The sequence below is a fragment of the Podarcis gaigeae genome, assembly GCF_964106915.1.
Source record: "Podarcis gaigeae genome assembly, chromosome: 3".
NCBI lineage: Eukaryota > Metazoa > Chordata > Lepidosauria > Squamata > Lacertidae > Podarcis > Podarcis gaigeae.
Window position 1 is genome coordinate 5,600,340 of NC_139680.1, and position 18,680 is coordinate 5,619,019.

General features: G+C 41.7%; 1 long non-coding RNA gene across 6 annotated transcripts; it reads left to right on the forward strand.

The window, feature by feature from the left end:
- Positions 1 to 2,469: 2,469 nt before the first annotated feature.
- On the forward strand, positions 2,470 to 17,636 carry LOC310840698. Of its 6 annotated transcripts, none has more exons than XR_014562005.1 (4): positions 2,470 to 2,592; positions 7,326 to 7,544; positions 7,668 to 7,740; positions 7,895 to 9,269. It is a non-coding gene; the product is annotated as an uncharacterized lncRNA (long non-coding RNA). The 6 variants fall into 6 exon arrangements; XR_014562006.1 differs by lacking the exon at positions 2,470 to 2,592 and adding an exon at positions 5,219 to 6,962; XR_014562007.1 differs by lacking the exon at positions 2,470 to 2,592 and adding an exon at positions 7,192 to 7,208.
- The last annotated feature ends 1,044 nt before the right edge of the window (positions 17,637 to 18,680 follow it).

The window sequence follows — 18,680 nt, forward strand, 5'->3', positions numbered from 1 at the left end:
TGGGAAAAACTTTGGAAATCAGATATTAATTTCACCGCATGCATTACTATCAAAGAAAACATTATGAAGATGTTTTACAGGTGGTACTTAACCCCTGTAAAACTGGCAAATATTTATAAACTAACATCGAATCTGTGTTGAAGATGTAAGGTATCAGAGGGATCCTTATATCATGTCTGGTGGGGATGTGATAAAATTAAGAAATTTTGAGGAAATATACATGAGGAACTGAAAAAAATGTTTTAAACAACAATTGGTAAGAAGCTGGAAACATTCCTTTTAGGAATTATAACAAATGACACCCCAAAAGACATGAAAAGAATCTTTTTATATGCAACAGCTGAAGTAAGATTATTGATTGCAAAAAATTGGAAATCAGAACAAGTACCTACATTGAAAGATTGGCAAAATAATTTTTTTGAAATGACTGAATTAGCAAAAATGACGGCAACAATTAGAATGCAATCTAATCAAAATCTCAAACAGGAATGGAAATGTGTAAAAGAATACATGACCAAAAGATGCTCCAACAAGAATTTATTGATATGTATAGACTAATTTCACAAAGTTATGTTAGGCTAAACTAAGCTAAGCAGATAATAAGATTGAATGTTTAATTATTAAGATACAAAATCACAATCTCAGTAATAAAGTTACAAAATAATAACAAGGAAGGGGGAGGGAAGACACAGTGTAAGGAATGGATAAATGTTGGTACATAATGAAATGTGAAAATGTGAATTTACGAATATAATGTATATGTATCAATATGTAAAAAAATCATATATGTATTGCAACATTAATAATAAATAAATTAAGTGGGGCGGGGGGAATGAAGATGGTGTACTTGCAAAGTCTCACCTGAACTCACCTGCAATGCTTTTGATATTAAAACTAGTTCTTTGGAAAAAAGAAAAGAAATGGAGGGAAAAGGAAGGATGGTGTTGGATCAGCATTCCTAACCCTGGCAAGAAGACGCAGCTCACAATAAATGAGCTGGCAAGAATGGAAGTTGGAGAGCTGTGTTGCAGCTTGCAGTTTGTTTGCAGTGAAACAAACCACAAGGCCAATTCAGGTGTAACATTGAGCCAAACCATGGTTTATCTCCCACTAGTGCAACAGCAGAGCAAAGTGACCACTATCCCTACATGGATCCCCTCACACATTCTCCTCATGGTGTCTGAATCTCTGTGGGATGAGTTGGCACAGACTTGTGAAATGAGTGCAGAGACTGAAAAGGTCATATGAAAGCTTTTATCTGCGGTGGCTGCAATGGTCCCCTCCACTATCGAAGCCATCACTAGTCACTGTAGTCATAAGCTAGTTTTTGAAAGCTATAATGGGAAGACTTTGCCCTGAAAGGTTGACAAAAAATACATTCACCCTCTGCACTCCCTCCATCAAGGTTAAGGTGTATATATGTGCAAGTAAAACCATATTATCTAAAAGACTCCGCTGCGCCTCTTTTTTCCAAAGGTAACATGAACCTGAGATAAGAGCGAAGACTCCTGGAACCTCACACCACTTGGGAGAGATTGGGGTGGCCCTTAACAAGATGTTCTCTTCACATCATGTAAATGGTAGAGAAAGGGTTCTTGTCTTATTTTCTGTTGTTCACCCTCCGGAGCAGATCTGTGGAGCAGGCACAAGGAGAGAAGCAGCCAGGGTTGTTCTGTACACAAACAGAAGTTCTAGTGCTAGTGGAACTATTTCTCTGGACACCACCCTTTCTTTTAATCCTTCTTTCAAGGTGCTCAGGACAACTTTGTGTCCAGAGCTGACAACAAACTGGCAGTGCAAGCCTATAGACATCTACTGAAACGTAAGGCTAGATGACTTCATTGTGACTTACTTCCAGGTAAGTAATTGTGTGTTGGATTACAGCCATTTGACCAGGTGAGTGCAGATGCTACTTAATAGTTTTTACTGAGGCCATGAAACCTTGAGCGCATGGCTATCAAGGTTTGGGGGTGGTGGAGGGAGAGGGCTTGAACGTTGAGACCCACGGAATCATAAGCTTGGGAGTGTCCGGAACTATATTCACGATCACTTCCACCCATTTTGTCTTCTCTGAGAATCTGCTATTCAGCACAGCCTTCTCGCCCTCCCCACGTCTTACTACTCTAGGGATTGCTATTCTTGGGAATGTCAGGCGACCCCACCAACATTTTCTTTTGGATGCACACTTCAATTCACCTTTTACAATGTCAAGAAAATAACTCTACAGTGTTGAAGAGAGCATACCACAGGTATCAAGACTAGATGCTAGAAAGTGACTGATTTGTGGCTGAAACAGAATCCACTTTTTTTTTAAAAAAAAAAATAATTTTTATTAACAGGCCAATCACATCACATTATCCATATTGCATTGATTCCAAATTATACAGCCAAATTTTAAAATTTTTTTTTGGGGGGGGATACCCATACATCAAGCTCAGCTCAAGTCCAAAACTATCACTTGTCTTGTCCAAAACTATCACTTGTCCCCATTTTCCAGGGATGTCCCTGATTGAGAGAAGCCGTCCTGGTTTCTGATTTGATCCTTCAAAGTCCCACCATTCCCTATGGTGTCCCTAGTTTCACTGAAGAAATGTAAGAGGGTATGGAGTTATCTGACCCCCGAGCCATCTGAAGGCAATCCTGTACAGGGATGGTTTTTTTAATGTTTCATTTTTTGTTACCTTTACAGTGGTACCTCGCAAGACGAATGCCTCGCAAGACGAAAAACGCGCAAGACGAAAGAGTTTTCCGTTTTTTGAGTCGTTCCGCACGACAAATTTCCCTATGGGCTTGCTTCGCAAGACGAAACGTCTTGCGAGTTCATTTCCTTTTTCTTAAAGCCGCTAAGCCATTAATAGCCGCTAAGCCGTTAACAGCCGCTAAGCCGCTAATAGCTGTGCTTCGCAAGACGAAAAAACCGCAAGACGAAGAGACTCGCGGAACGGATTAATTTCTTTTTTTAAAAAAAAAGAATATTTATTAAAGTTCTCCATAATAATACAATAAAAATCAAAAAGAAAAAATAACAAAAATACAAAAAGAAAAATAATTAAAAACACATAAAGTTTCCATTTCTTACTTTTCATTGACTTATTTCCCAGACCTCCTCGTACCTCCCTTTTTTGTATTCCAATTCAAATTGTTAGTTCAGCAAATACTTATCAATAAATTTTAACCTATTTCTAACCCTCCCCCCCCCCATATTCTCTTAAAGCATTACAGCTGGAAACCACTTAATTTCTGTCCGGCATCATTCTAACATTCATTAATTTTGCAATATTTCTGTAAATAGTCTTTAAATTTCTTCCAATCTTCTTCTGCCGACTCTTTTCCCTGGTCTCGGATTCTGCCAATCATTTCTGCCAATCCCATATAGTCCATCACCTTCATCTGCCATTCTTCCAGAGTGGGTAGATCCTGTGTCTTCCAATACTTTGCAATGAGTATTCTTGCTGCTGTTGTAGCATACATAAAGAAAGTTCTATCCTTTTTTGACACCAATTGGCCGACCATGCCCAGGAGAAAGGCCTCTGGTTTCTTCAGGAAGGTATATTTAAATACCTTTTTCATTTCATTATAAATCATTTCCCAAAAAGCCTTAATCCTTTGGCACGTCCACCAAAGGTGAAAGAATGTACCTTCATTTTCTTTGCATTTCCAACATTTATTATCGGGCAAATGATAATTTTTGCAAGCTTGACTGGGGTTATGTACCACCTGTAAATCATTTTCCTAATATTCTCTCTTAAGGCATTACATGCCGTAAACTTCATACCTGTGGTCTATAACTGTTCCCAGTCAGCAAACATAATGTTATGTCCAACATCTTGTGCCCATTTAATCATAGCAGATTTCACCGTTTCATCCTGAGTGTTCCATTTCAACAGCAAGTTATACATCTTTGACAAAATCTTAGTTTTAGGTTCTAACAGCTCTGTTTCTAATTTTGATTTTTCCACCTGGAAGCCAATTTTCTTGTCCAAATTATATGCTTCTATTATCTGGTAATAATGAAGCCAATCTCGCACTTTGTTTTTTAATTTCTCAAAACTCTGCAGTTTCAATCTATCTCCTTCTTGTTCCAAAATTTCCCAATATTTCGGCCATTTTGCCTCCATATTGAGCTTTTTCTGTGCTTTTGCTTCCATTGGTGACAACCACCTTGGAGTTTTATTTTCCAATAAATCCTTATATCTTATCCAAACATTAAACAATGCTTTCCTGACAATATGGTTTTTGAATGCTTTATGTGCTTTAACCTTGTCGTACCACAAATATGCATGCCATCCAAAAACATTGTTAAAACCTTCTAAGTCCAAAATGTCTGTGTTCTCAAGAAGCAGCCAGTCTTTCAACCAGCAGAATGCTGCTGATTCATAATAAAGTTTGAAGTCTGGCAGGGCAAATCCACCCCTTTCCTTTGCATCAGTTATTATCTTAAATTTTATTCTGGGCTTCTTGCCCTGCCAGACAAATCTAGAAATATCTTTCTGCCACTTCTTGAAACAGTCCATCTTGTCCACAATTTGCAATATTTGAAACAAAAACAACATTCTAGGCAATACATTCATCTTTATAGCTGCAATTCGACCCAGCAAGGAACGGATTAATTTCGTCTTGCGAGGCACCACTGTATATATATGGTGGGTGAAGCAACATGGCGCACACCAGGGCGTCGCAGAGCTCCTGAGGGTGGCCTGCATTGCTCGTGCTGCCTGACCGGCTTCCAAGCTGCCGGGACCACTGCCGCCACGTGGGGGCTGGGGGCACCCAATGTATCAACCGGGGAGCCGCCAGACCCCCCCCTCAGCGACCCCACCAGGCCGGAGCCGAGGGCATCTGGCCAACGGCCGAGTGGAGCTCCAAGGCCTGGGACAACCCACCTCGCTCTTCCAGAGGGATAGGAGAAGGGGAGAAGGAGGAGACAGACGCCCGGCCATCTGGGGCCGGTGAGACCCAGGAGCGAGCGCGGAGGGGGAGGGAAGCCCTGGCCCTGCTGCCACCGCCATTGCGCTGCCAATGCCAAGGGAAAGGAGGAGAGGCAGGAGGAGGCCGTGAGGAAACACATGGCTGAGCCCAGCCCAACCCGAGCCCACCTCCCCCGGAGCCCAGAGGGAGGCCCGCTGGAAAAAGACCTCGCTTTTTTCTATATATTTTATTTATTTATTTATTTTTCTCCCCCCCCCCCATTTTTTAAACTATATTCCCGCCAAAAAAATATTATTTTAAAAATATTTTTATATTACTATTATCATCTTCATCTTCTATTATTTAATACATAAACATCCCCCCTTTCATATATTTTAACCCCCTTTTTTAAAAAAAAACTCTTCCCCCGCTTCCCTAAGTCTTCAGCCCTTTTACTAAATTACTATTACTACCATTTTTAAAATATATCCATATATTACTTAAAACACACTTTCCACCCCCAAAAGGGGGGGGGGGCTTTCTTTTGTTGTTGTCGTCTTTCCTTTCCAATATCTTTTGTTTTATTTTTATTTAATTTCCTTCTTCTTAATATATATTTTCCTTAAATCCCTTTTTAAATAAATAATAACAATAATTTAAAATTATACAATAAATTTTATCTTTATCTCTACCTCAAACCTTTCTTTCAAAAATTAAAATGGCAGTGCCCAGAAGAGAGCCCTGAACCAGCACAGGCCACTCCACCTGACACACAACTCCTTCTAATTTACTTTTTCCTTATTTTTTCCTTTCGTCTCACTTTTTACTCTTCATCTTCATTTTATATCCCTTTTGTTTTTTAAAATTGAACCCCCTTTTTAGCCTGTTTCTCAGTCTGTTTTTGCGGGGGGGGGAGCCCTTTCTCCCCCTCCTACCCCCTCTTTTAAAAAACAAAACTTTCCCCCATACCACTGCTACAGTTCCCTCTCCCACCCCTTTTTTCTTCTTCCTAGCTCTCCTCTTCCTTCTCTCTTTTTCTCCCCCCTCCCTTTCTCCACCCCCCTCTTTAAAGAAAACACAAACGTACACTCATATACACGTATCACTGTATTATCCTTTGTTCCTCTCATACTATAGCTAAAACCTTTATATATATGGTGGAATCTGTCCAGAGTGGCTGGGGCAACCCAGTAAGATGTGTGGAGTATAGAGAGTAAAATTATCATTATGGAATGGGACATCCCTATCGTCATCAGATAAATGTTGAAGGCTATGATTTTTAAACGATTAACACATTAAGGTTTGAACACCCTAATACTTGGGGGGTAACCAATGGGGTGCCCTCCAGATGTTAGTGGAGGACAACTCCCATCACCCCTGACCGTTGGCCATGATGGTGGGGACTGCTGCGAATTGTGTAGCCCAGCAAGATGTGACAGCCATTGCTGCGCAACTTCCAGAGGTGTCTACTGGATCATGTGTGTGGCATTTTTAATGATGTGTGAATGACACAACCCTTCTTCTACTTCACCGTGCCACACACATTTTAAAAATCTTTCTTGATGTACCACCCAAACATGGGATTGTTCTTTGAGCCCCCCAACACGTGGCAAACTTGAGTAAAGCTAGCTCTCCCCTTTCTTGACAGCAGTTTCCTGTTCCTCATACCACAATCCCAAGCATGCTCACTAGGAACCAATTTCCACTGGGGTCAGAAAAATTTACTCCCAAGTAGAGCTATTTAGGAGGCTCAGGCCCGAAGTTGCATTTTCATGAGCAGAAGGCATGAGAAAAGACAAAAAGGACAGTGTGTCTATAAATGTATTTATTTAAGTAATACTTTTGCCTGTATAATTCTAAGCACCATATCATGGGTTCCCTGGTGGTCTCCCATCTGGGCACCTCAGGACACCTGCCAAGTGTCCCTATTTTCAAGGGACAGCCCCATTGTGACACCTCCCTCTGCTGGCTCACTGGTCACCAGAGTGCAAAAAGGCCTGGTGAACTCCTGTGGTTGGATCATTTCGTGTTTGTTTCAGGAAGAAGATAGACATGTAAATAGGATTTCTCTCAGCATCTGCATTCTGTGAGGATAGTGAACTCCTCTTGAGCTTAGAGGCATGAGAGAGTACTAACTGTAAGGCCCATTTCTCTTTCTTTTCTAGGCTTTCCAGGCTGCAAAGAGCGATTTCAAGGATGGCAAGGAAAAATAAAGTTTGCCCTGTCCCAGAATGCTCCCCCTCACCCCCTCCTGCCCCTCTGCCTCCCCCTGCGGACCCCTTTTCCAAAGGACCACGAAGGTAAAAGCTTTCAGCATATAGTAGTTGTTTCCAGTCCCTAAGATTTCTCGGGAAAGGATGAGGCCTATTTTGAGCTGTAGATCATCATATCCCATGTGGCTCTTTGTTTCCCTGTAGGCTCCACGTACTTCCTTGCCGCTTCAGGCAAAAGAGAAGGAAAGTCCACCTGAAGGTAATGTCTATTTCCATGTATATGTTCAGTGTATATAAGAACGTCTCTCTAACTGCCAGCCTTCTCTTCTTTTCCTTTCAGAAGAGCTCATCGTGGAAGATATTGAAGAACTGGAGGAAGAGGAGGAAGAGACTGGAGGAAGAAACACCAAGGAAAACATGAAGGTAATGTCCATTTCCAAGGAGATCTTCAGGAAATATAAGAAAGTCCCCCAAACAGTTCTACTGTATATTTTCTCTGCATCTTGAGATTGTACTTACTGTTAGCTCGAATTTTGTTTCCTACAGGAAAGTTTGTGTGCTCACATGCTTAATGAGTGAAATGAAAATTGCCCTGTTTTCTCTGGAAATGGACCTATTGGTATGTCATTCTTAACTTTCATACTGTGTTTGTTGTTGTTGTGTGTGTTTCATGATGGGCGTAAAGCCGAATAAAACATTTTGACTTTGACCCAGTAATTTCAGATTTTTTTCAAAAAAGATTTGTGCACAATATGTGCTTTCCGCCCCCTTAGTGGCTGATCTGGAAGAAGATGGCAGGAGGAAGAAAGAACAAAGGAAACATGAAGGTAATGTCTATTTCCAAGGATATGTTTAGGGTATATAAGAAAGTCCCTAAAACAGTTATGATTCCAACCTTCTCTTCTTTTCCATTTAGATGACATAATCCTTGAAGACCTGGAGGCAGAACAGGGGCAGGACAGCTTTGATACTGACTCCACGAACCACGCAACCTGAACACGGAGTTTGGCCTCGCTCTCTACCAGCGCTGGGCAGAGCTCCACCACGGAATGAACCTCGCCATTTCGCCAGTGAGCGTGGCTCTTTCTCTGGGGCGCAAGGGAGCACATTGGCCCAACTGCAGCCTGCTCTGGGATACAGCACTCAGGGTAAGGCAGCCTTCTGAGAAACAGCTTTTCGCTGAGCATGGCAGGCTGTCGTGAGCTTCGCCTTACAGCTTGGACTGTCCTGGTAGGCAGAGCATATAAAAACAAAAGCAAGTCACACAAGGGGACTTACTTCTGAGTTAACCCCCTTTCATGCCAAGCTCTTCACTTCAATGGGCTTTACACGCACATCCTACACCTTTCAAGTACATTCTTTCCCCCAAAGTTCTGGGCATGGTAGTTTACTCCTCACAGAGTTGCCAGTCCCAACAACACTTCAGGAACCGCAGTGCCCAGAATTCTTTAAAGAAAGAATGTGCCTCAGGGGCTGGACTAGATGGCCCTTAGGTCCCTTCTAACTCTACAATTCTATGATTCTGTGAATGCACATGGAACCACGTATTGGTGTGTGCTGAAAGCTATCCACACTTTGGTTCTGTTGAAATCAGTTAGTCACAGCTAGCTAAGTCCCATTGATTTATGAAAGTGTGGCTGATTTACAGCACAATCCTATGCATGTCTACTCAGAAGTAAGCCCTGTTGACTTCAATGAGGGTTACTCCCAAATAAGTGGGTATAGGATTGTGGATTCATATCAACAGAGGAGCGGCTTTTGATTTAACTGTCTCACCTGCTATGGACTATTTAATGCAAAAAAGTGACATGTCTACTCAGAACTAAGTCCTTGTGAATTCCATGGGGCTTACTCCCAAGTAAATGGACGGAGAAGTAATTAAGACCCTTCAGCATATATGTTGATTTCAGAATAACATTAGTCCCTGTAACTGTCTGAGGCCTATTTTGAGGTTTAGGTACATAAACATATCCCATGTGGCTCTTTGTTTCCCTGTGGGCTCTGCAGACCTCCTCTCTTCCTCACATGGAGGAAGATGACCCAGGGCAACATAGGGGTAATGTCTTTTTCCATGTATATGTTGTTGTTTAGTCGTGTCCGACTCTTCATGACCCCATGGACCAGAGCACGCCAGGCACTCCTGTCTTCTATTGCCTCCCGCAGTTTGGTCAGACTCATGTTAGTAGCTTCGAGAACACTGTCCAACCATCTCTTCCACTGTCATCCCCTTCTCCTTGTGCCCACAATCTTTCCCAACACCATCTCTTCTCATGAGGTGGCCAATGTATTGGAGCCTCAGCTTCATGATCTGTCCTTCCAGTGAGCACTCCAAGTTGATTTCCTTCAGGATGGATCGGTTTGATCTTCTTCCAGTCCGTGGGACTCTCAAGAGTCTCCTCCAGCACCATAATTCAAAAGCATCAATTCTTCGGCGATCAGCCTTCTTTATGGTCCAGCTCTCACTTCCATACATCACTACTGGGAAAACCATAGCTTTAACTATATGGACCTTTGTTGGCAAGGTGATGTCTCTGCTTTTTAAGATGCTGTCTAGGTTTGCCATCGCCTTTCTCCCAAGGAGCAGGCATCTTTTAATTTCACGGCTGCTGTCACCGTCTGCAGTGATCATGGAGCCCAAGAAAGTAAAATCTCTCTCACTGCCTCAATTTCTTCTATTCGCCAGGAGGTGATGGGCCCAATGGCCATGATCTTCGTTTTTTTGATGTTGAGCTTCAGACCATATTTTGCGCTCTCCTCTTTCACTCTCATTAAAAGGTTCTTTAATTCCTCCTCACTTTCTGCCATCAAGGTTCCATGTATATATTCAGTGTATATAAGTAAGTCTCTCCAAGTGCTTTCCTTTCAGAAGATCTAATTATAGAAGACATTGAGGAAGAGCAAGAAGAGACTGTGCGGCACTGAAGCAGCTCCTAGAGGGGATGATCAGCAAGATCAGGACCAAGTCTCAAATGTGTGCAATTCACCACTCTTTAAATACATGGACAAGGATTATGCCAAGCTTGGCCACTCATTGGCTGTCCCAGGAGAAGGCATGAAGAAGAAAGGCCCAATTACTCCACAGGGCGAAGCGGGTGAAGCAGGTGAAGGAGCTTCCTGTGGCAATGAGGAAGATGATGACTATGCAAGTGGACTGTTGTAACTCCAGCACAACTCGACTCTTAAAAAGCAACCTAGCTGTTTCTGGCCAATGAGCAATTCTGGAAGCTCCCGAATAATTACCACCAGTTAATTGCAATCGGGAAATTGGAAACAGAACAATTTGTCTGCATCTGGGAAACTTGTACAGAAAGCATGGCTAGAAAAATCTTTTTTAATAATTCCAGTGGCACCTTTAAGATCAACTAAATGTAAGCTTTCAAGGTATGAGCTTTCGTGTGTAATACACACTTCATCAGATACTCTGAAGCAGAGGTCGGTTCAACCTTATAACTGTTGATGACTGTTATGGCAGTTGGTTCCACAGGGAAGGGCAAGGGATTTTTAAAGGGATAGATGGCCAAAATTAGCTTTAGTATGTATAATGGGACATGAATCCAATATCTCTATTCAGACCAGGTCTCTCCATAGTTTTTAGTTTGGTAATGAGTTGTAATTCAGCAACTTCTCTTTCAAGTGTATTTCTAAAATTCTTTTGCAATAAGACAGCTACTTTAAGATCTTGTATAGAATGTCCTCGGAGACTGAAGTGTTCTCCTGTTGGTTTCTCTGTTTTATGATTCCTGATGTAAGATTTATGCCCATTTATCCTTTGGCGTAAAGTTTGTCCTGTTTGTCCAATATAGAGAGCTGAAGGGCACTGTTGGCATTTGATAACTTATATAATGTTGGAAGACGAACAATTAAATAGGCCTGAGATGGTATGTTTGATGTTATTGGGGCCAATAATGATGCTGTCCGGGTGTATGTGACAGCAAAGTTGTCATCTAGATTTATTGCAGGCTCTTGTGGCAGTGTTCATGTTCAGTGGCGTAGGAAGAGGGGGGCGGGGGGAGCGGAGCGCCCTGGGTGCCATCTCTGAAGGGTTGATGAGGGAACCCCATGGGGATGCCATTATGCCCCTGCCCGCAGCCGTGGGCAAAGGATCCTCCACACCGCAGCGCCTCTTGGTCTCACTCTCGCACGCGCATGTGCGAGCTACAAGCCTAGGGCACATTTCTCTCCCCCTCCCACCTATCAGGCTCTTCCTTCTTGCGCAAGCGCGAGGGATGGGGAGGAGGTGGGGTGGCAACATTGCCGGCTCCCCCGCTCTGGATACTTGGGAGTTGGGGGGGGGGTTGGCATGCCATTGCCCCAGCTCCCGAGTCCTGGCTGGAGCCTGGAGGAGCAGGCAGGAGGTGGGGAGAGGATGAGTTGCTCGGCTTTGCCGGCAAAGAGCCGTGCAGCTCCCTCCCCCCACCACCTCGCTTTCTTTTTGCTCGGCAAAACTTTGGCATTCTCATTTTTCTTTCATTTTCTTTTTTGCAAAAGCATGTGGGGCATCTGAAGACTGAAAGCACCTGTAAGAGGGTTCAGGCGGGCACAGTTTTTTGCCTGTTGTTTGGATAGGTCAAGCATCACCAGTTTTACGTCTGTGAAATGAGCACTTTGTGGTGCCCATGACAATTTCTTAGATATAGGTCTCCAGGTTCCAGAAAGCTGAGGACCATGGACTATGGTAACTTATAGATTGAATTACTGCAACGGGGCTGCCTCTGAAGACTGGAAACTTCAGCTGGTGCAGAGTTCAGCAGCCAGTTGCTCACCAGGGCAAGATGGTTTGATCATATTGTTAAGTTGTGGGTGAACATATCAGACAACACAGCGATTCCTCAAACAGTTCTTGTTTATTCACAGGCCAGAACAGAACTGAACTGAAGGGTTCAGCCAGGCTGCTTATATAGAGCTCCACTACAACGCAACAGTAACCACTTTCTGTAACTATCCAATCACTGAACGTCACTTTCAATCCCTTATTTGCATATGTGGACCTGAGTGAAAACTATCTACAGTATCCCCCTGCTGGCCCAGGGTGAGAACTTCAGTACATAACACATATAATGCTGACCATATTGGCTACTACCAATTAGCTTCCAGACCCAATTCAAAGTGCTGGTTTTGACCTATAAAGCCAACATCAAAGTTAGACTGAGTATTTAGACCTCAGGGGGCCTTGTGTGCTGTGAATATGTTTTCACATCCTTTACGTTCGGAACATGAATAGCTAATGGCTGACAACAGCAGCAGTGCCATGTATTTTTGTAATCTGAGTGAGCAGCTTGACTGCTCAAATATCTGGAGATTCATTTGTTTTTTAGGTAGCTGTGTTTTCAGATCAGTTGTGTATTTCAAAGAAGCTCAACAACTTCGATTTCCTAAAGAAAGCTCAACAACACAAACTCCACAACTTTGGTCTGCCCCAGGTGCTAGCAGGGATTGCTCTGCTGCAGGAAAGTGATCAATACCCAAAACCTCTTGGAAACACAGGACATGAAACAATTAAAATGACAGGTATGGAAGAACATTCAAAAGGTCTTCAAAACAGTCATTATATAAGCACTTCTGTGTGTGTGTGTGTGTGTGTGTGTGTGTGTGTGTGTGTGTCAAGAGCTAGGCAGCAATAAATCACAAGAAGTAAGTTAACTCTGTATTAGGAGAAACAAAGTCTGCTCAGGAGTGTCACTGCAAAGACTTAAAACTGAGAACCATTTGGCCCACTGGGTGAATCCTTCAGTTAATTTGTTCATAGTCTTACAATGTAGATTCTCCATATTATGAGCCTGAAGAAAAAGAATAAAAGCCACACCCAGATTAGCCACCTGGGCTAATGCATGAAAAAGCCTTTCTCTCCACCTTCATTCCCATGAGCTCTACATATGACTTTAAAGCATATCTTTTTTTCACCTCTATCCCACCTGGTCATGAGAACATCTGAAGTTTAAGAATTGGTGCCTGAGCTTGCTTTTAAGGCCCCCCTCTTCCCTTCTTCCTTGTGTGCCATGTCTTTTTAGAGGGACTGTCCTCCTGCTGTTCTTGTAAGCCAGTATGGGAGCTTTTTCAGTTAAAGAGTGAAGTACCAGTGGAGTACTCTTCTACAGTATTTGAACTAGAAAGATGGGTTGGGTGCATACCAGATTTTAAGAATTTGTTGTGCTCTATTTGGAAATCTTTTCATTGGACAGGATGCTTACCTTTTAGTCAACTGCAGCTTTAAACTGTAGCATGTACCAGAAAGCCAAATTTATTTCCCCACTCCTCCTGATAAATAAGAATGCACCTCAGATAAGGAGTAGCAAGTGAATTGTTCAGCTAAATGAAAAATAACTTGTGAATTTCAATCCTTTCCCCATTATTTTGACCAGTTACAATAGCAGTCCAGCTGGCAGGAAACTGTAAAAAAACCACACACACACAGAAAACACGACCTGCCATACAAACCGGCATATTTGTTGTATGAAGCAACGTGTACACAGGATCAGTGCTGTAAAGAGTGTAATTTTTAGCAGAGCAGCTAGATAACATGGGTTGCTTGGGGTTTCTGTTTGCAGAAAAAATTAGGCATGCCTTTCTTACGCCAAACAGCTTTTCTTCTCACAAAGAATGGCTGATGTAGGACGGGGCACACAAATTATAATGGTCCTGTAAAGAAGAATTATCAAGAGTGATAAAAGAAATGCAGATGTTCTAGATCTGTCCTTGACTGCATCTGATGGTTAAATAAGTAGAAGGCAGCTTGCATAACCAACCTTTCTCCTCTCTGCAATGCAATGGGGAAATCATCTAAAATTGGGTGGAGGGATCTTGCATATGATCAATCTGACCCCATACCCCAAGACTGCAGCTCTATGCAACACAGCCCATGCCAACCTCTGGGGTTGGTGAGAAAGCAGGGCTTTTCTCACCGGGAATTCACAGGACCTTGGTTCCGACACCTCTCAGGTGGGCGCCAGTGCCATTCTAAGAGAGGAATTCTGACTCCTCTTTTTCTAGAAAAACAACACAGATTACATATCTGTCCCAACTTAAGGCTGCATATATCTCCCCCTTCATGTGTTATCCTCACAAAAACCCTGTGAGGTAGTTTAGGCTAAGAGTCAGTGACTGGTAAAGGGTGACCCCGTGGGCTTCACTGCTGAGTGAGGACTTGAACTCTGGTCTCCCAAGTGGTATTCTGATACTCTAACCACTGTACAACACTGGCTTAGTTTCTCAAGGCACTTTCCATTTGGGCAGCCATTAGATGCCACCCTGCCTTGGGGGCTGAGCTTATGGCTGAGCTAAAGAAATTTATTTTAGTAATGTTTATGGAGAACCCTGCCATAGATATTTCCAGACTGCAAAACAAATACAAATATTCAGATTCTCTGTCTGTTTATCAAATAGGTTGTACAGTGCTCCAGTTCACATCTCAGTCATAGCGGAAGCTTCTATATTTTGATCCATGCCATCAGGCTACTCCTTCAAGCACTAGCCATTCCATCATGCTGGAGGGAGAGAAGGAACTGCAGAGCCCCTCTATTAACTAGGCTGACAGACCAGAGATTTTGCCTCATTCTCTTCTCAAACTGTTTCCATTCAGACTTCTTGTTTGAAGAACTAGTGGCTATGTTCACATTTTTCTCTTCCCTACTGTGGTGTTTGCCTCCTAGGTGGGTCATAAGGAAAGGGTTAAATGAGTGTGAAGTGATTGGCCAGTGGGAACCCAAGGGGATGAGTTAGAGTTAGAGTTGGAGTTGTGTGGAAGTCAGCTGGGAGTTGGAGAAGGAAGAGGGAGGATAAATCTGTGGGTTGGTTGAGTTTTGATGTGAGAGAAACTGATAGGAGGAGTCAGATGGGCAGTTGGGATAATCAATTAGCAGTTATTAGGAAGTATAGGCTGGTATAGAAACTAAGGATAAGAAACTGACAAGAAAAATTAACTGAAACCATAAACTTGTTCATGCTTATAAAATAAACTTGATTATTTGTTTTAATGTTAATAAACTGTCTGGACTCAGTGTGTACCCGAGAGAAACGGGTTGGTGGCAGTGAGGAAGTGATCATAGTGGTGGCACAGGGATCAATAGACCATCAAACGTCCGGGGACCCTGTGTGATCGCCACACCTACCAATCCATGCACACGAAAGCTTATACCCAGAACAAACTTAGCTGGTCTCTAAGGTGCTACTGGACATATTTTATATTTTTTTTGACTGCGTCAGACCAACATGGCTACTTACCTGAATCTGTAAGCTGCTCTGGTAGTCATCTTTGATTTTTATTCCCTGACAAAATGTGCAGTTGTGGAACTATTGAAACACAATAATAAAGAACAAAAATTGAGGATTATACTTCTTGACTACACTTCTTGTGTATAGCTGTCTCTCTTGGTTAGCAAGTGTTTACATGCAAATTTAGAAAACGTTTATTGTTTCTATTCATATTCCATTTTATTGTCAGACATCAATTGCTTAAATTACTCCTAAATAGAAATTTAAGGATGAACAAATCTTATACAATTTCAACAATTCTCAAATGCTTCTTTTGAATTGGTAATAAATGGTATCATTTGCCACCAAGCATAAAACATCTGTCTGTTAATCCCCTACACAACTCTTTACAATTAACTCTTACAAGACCAGCAGCACACTGGTTTCTACATCTTTTATAAAGAAATCTGAGCTCTTCTAAATAAGACAAGAGTTGTTTTTGTGTGTGTAACTTTGCTGGGTACAAACTTTAAGGAGGATCCCCTGATCAGAAGAAACTTGTGAGCCAGTAGGATAGCAACCTCCAGAATTTTCATATCTCCCACAAATGATAAATTCATTGTTGTGGGTTTTAGAATATACAGTGTTCTAAAATCAGTATTGGTTGCCTTGGCAGGGCAAATCTAGTTATCCAGGATTTCCGTCACAATTCAATTTTTGAAAAGTTCAATTATGCTTTACTTACAAATTGGCTATAGGCCATTACAGTTCAAACATACAATACATAACATGATAATCCATATCTTACAAAGTGATACAATGGGTAAATGTTGGATCAACGTAATTAGTTATCAGAGCACTTAGGGTAGAAACTCTCAGAAGATTTCAATGAAAGCAGCATGAAATTTAGATTAATATATATTCTGTAATGCATCTTAACAAAAAGTCATTCTTTTCAAAATCTAACCAATTTCCCTTAGCCAACAAAAGCTGCGAGATAAGTACTGACTGACGTGATTCGGTAGCTTTTGTAAAGTGGCTATGCATATCTAATACTTTTCAAGATTTTTTTGCGTGGAGTAGACTTTTGGAGCCAAACTATATCATAATTTGTCAGATCTTTGTACGCTCAAAACTTCCCAATTCAATGTTTCTATATGATGGTGTTAGGCCATCTTGTTTCAAATCCCTTGTGTACAATTTTTTTTCAATCAAAAAGCCATTCTTGGAACATAGTCAATAATACCATTAGAGATTTGAAACAGGGGGGGAAATTTGACAAACCAGTATTTCCATTGTAACTAGCCTGCCAAGTGTTCATGTTTTCCTAAGTGGCTCTGTCCTCTTATATTGTTTTAAACACTGAATATTTGAGAGCACTGCCAAATGTTTATTGCATGATGTAGTAGTAAAGGTAAAGGGACACCTGACCGTTAGGTCCAGTCGCAGATGACTCTGGAGTTGCAGCGCTCATCTCGCTTTATTGGCCGAGGGAGCCGGCGTACAGTTTCCGGGTCATGTGGCCAGCATGACTAAGCCTCTTCTGGCAAACCAGAGCAGTGCACTGAAACACAGTTTAGCTTCCCGCCAGAGCGGTACCTATTTATCTACTTGCACTTTTTGGCGTGCTTTCGAACTGATAGGTTGGCAGGAGCTGGGACCGAGCAATGGAAGCTCACCCCGTTGAGGGGATTCGAACCGCCGACCTTCTGATCAGCAAGCCCTAGGCTCTGTAGTTTAGACCACAGCACCACCCACGTCCCAATGTAGTAGTAGTAAGAAGCAAAAAAAAGCACCCACTCACAGCTGATAATAGTTCTTCACTTTGTTCTAGTGTGTTCAAGGAAAATAGTCCACATCCATTTGCACCTCGGTCACAGAAACACAGTCCTCTTAAGATTTTCAGTAACATCTAAACATTCTTCTTTCAGGTAAGTGATTGTTTCCTCTGCAAACAACTTTGAAACATCACTGACCAATAGCCCTTTATAGATGTTTTCCATGAATTTCTGGATTGAACTTGCCATTTCTCAATCAGGCATAAAGTCAGTGAAAGGGTGCTGTCAGCCCCCTTTTAGCTAAATAGCAGCAAAGTAGCTTGGCATCTTTATTTATTGGTTTGTTTTACAGATAAAAGAAGAAAACACTGCATTGTGAACAAACAAGCGGCATCAGCAGTAGTCGTAAAATAAGTCACAAGCAAAAAGATATAAACAATTGTTCTCCAAATTGTTTCTAATAACATAAAGGGTGAATGTTTTCTTGTGTCGTGTTATACTTAACAAAAATGCTTCATTTTTAAATGAATAAATTATCAAGTTGCCTTCCTTCCTTCACTCATACAATATTAGTCAATATTAGTCAACTTTGAGAGTTGAGTCCAACTTACTGGTGCTTAGGGTAGACTTACTGATATCAATGGACTTAAGTTAGCCATGCCAATTGATTTTAATGGGTCTACTCTGAGTATAACTTAAGTGGACTACATCTAGTCTCCTAGATGAATAAATGTCCATCCCCACAACATATTCCTGTACTAGTAGTTATTAACTGACGTATTGTCAATTTGACATCTCCTGGTTAAACCAGATCCTTAAAATTTCCAAATAACATTGTTAATGGTTCATCATTTATATTTCCACAAAATTTCACTATCTTAAGAACATGACCAAAATACGTGCCAATATGTTTTAGCGAAAATGGTGGCAAATAGCTTGGCAGTTTAAAAGGGCAATTGACCTGTATGATCAGAGGGATATGGTGTTTTCTGCAAAAATACCGTGTCAGCTTTCTCCTTTTGTAATATTCGAGCTACCCTTCTTCTTTTAGTTAGGTTGCCAAGTTATTTTATGTTTGGACTGATAGCATTTCCCATTTCAAAAGGTGACGAGATTTGCCCCCATGCCATTTATGCCCAAAACCATCATGCATTATGTTACTATGGATTCCTGCCTATGTGTTTGTTTTACAATTAAGCCTTCATCGAAGGCTTAATTGTAAAAACAACAAAAACAGTCAAGCTCCATGCAGGAACCCATTACTCACATTTTGAGTGAAATGAACCTGCTCCCAATATACCAGGCTTTTCAGCTCATTCCCAATCTTTCTATGTAATGGACAGCAAGGCAAATTGATGAAAGCAACTTGCCTAGGTAAACTGTGTTTCTTTAAAGTCCCCATAGCTCTTAAAAGAGAGCGGTGTTAGAATTAATAATAACAATAACAACAATAATAATTTTTTGTGGTTTCACACCATTAAGATTGCATTTATTCAGCTGCAGTCATCTGCCCCTGTTATTGCGGGTGACAGAGTCAAGAACTTAACCTCAGAACTCTGCTTTAAGTGTGTCTCAAATAAGAAGCCATATAAGA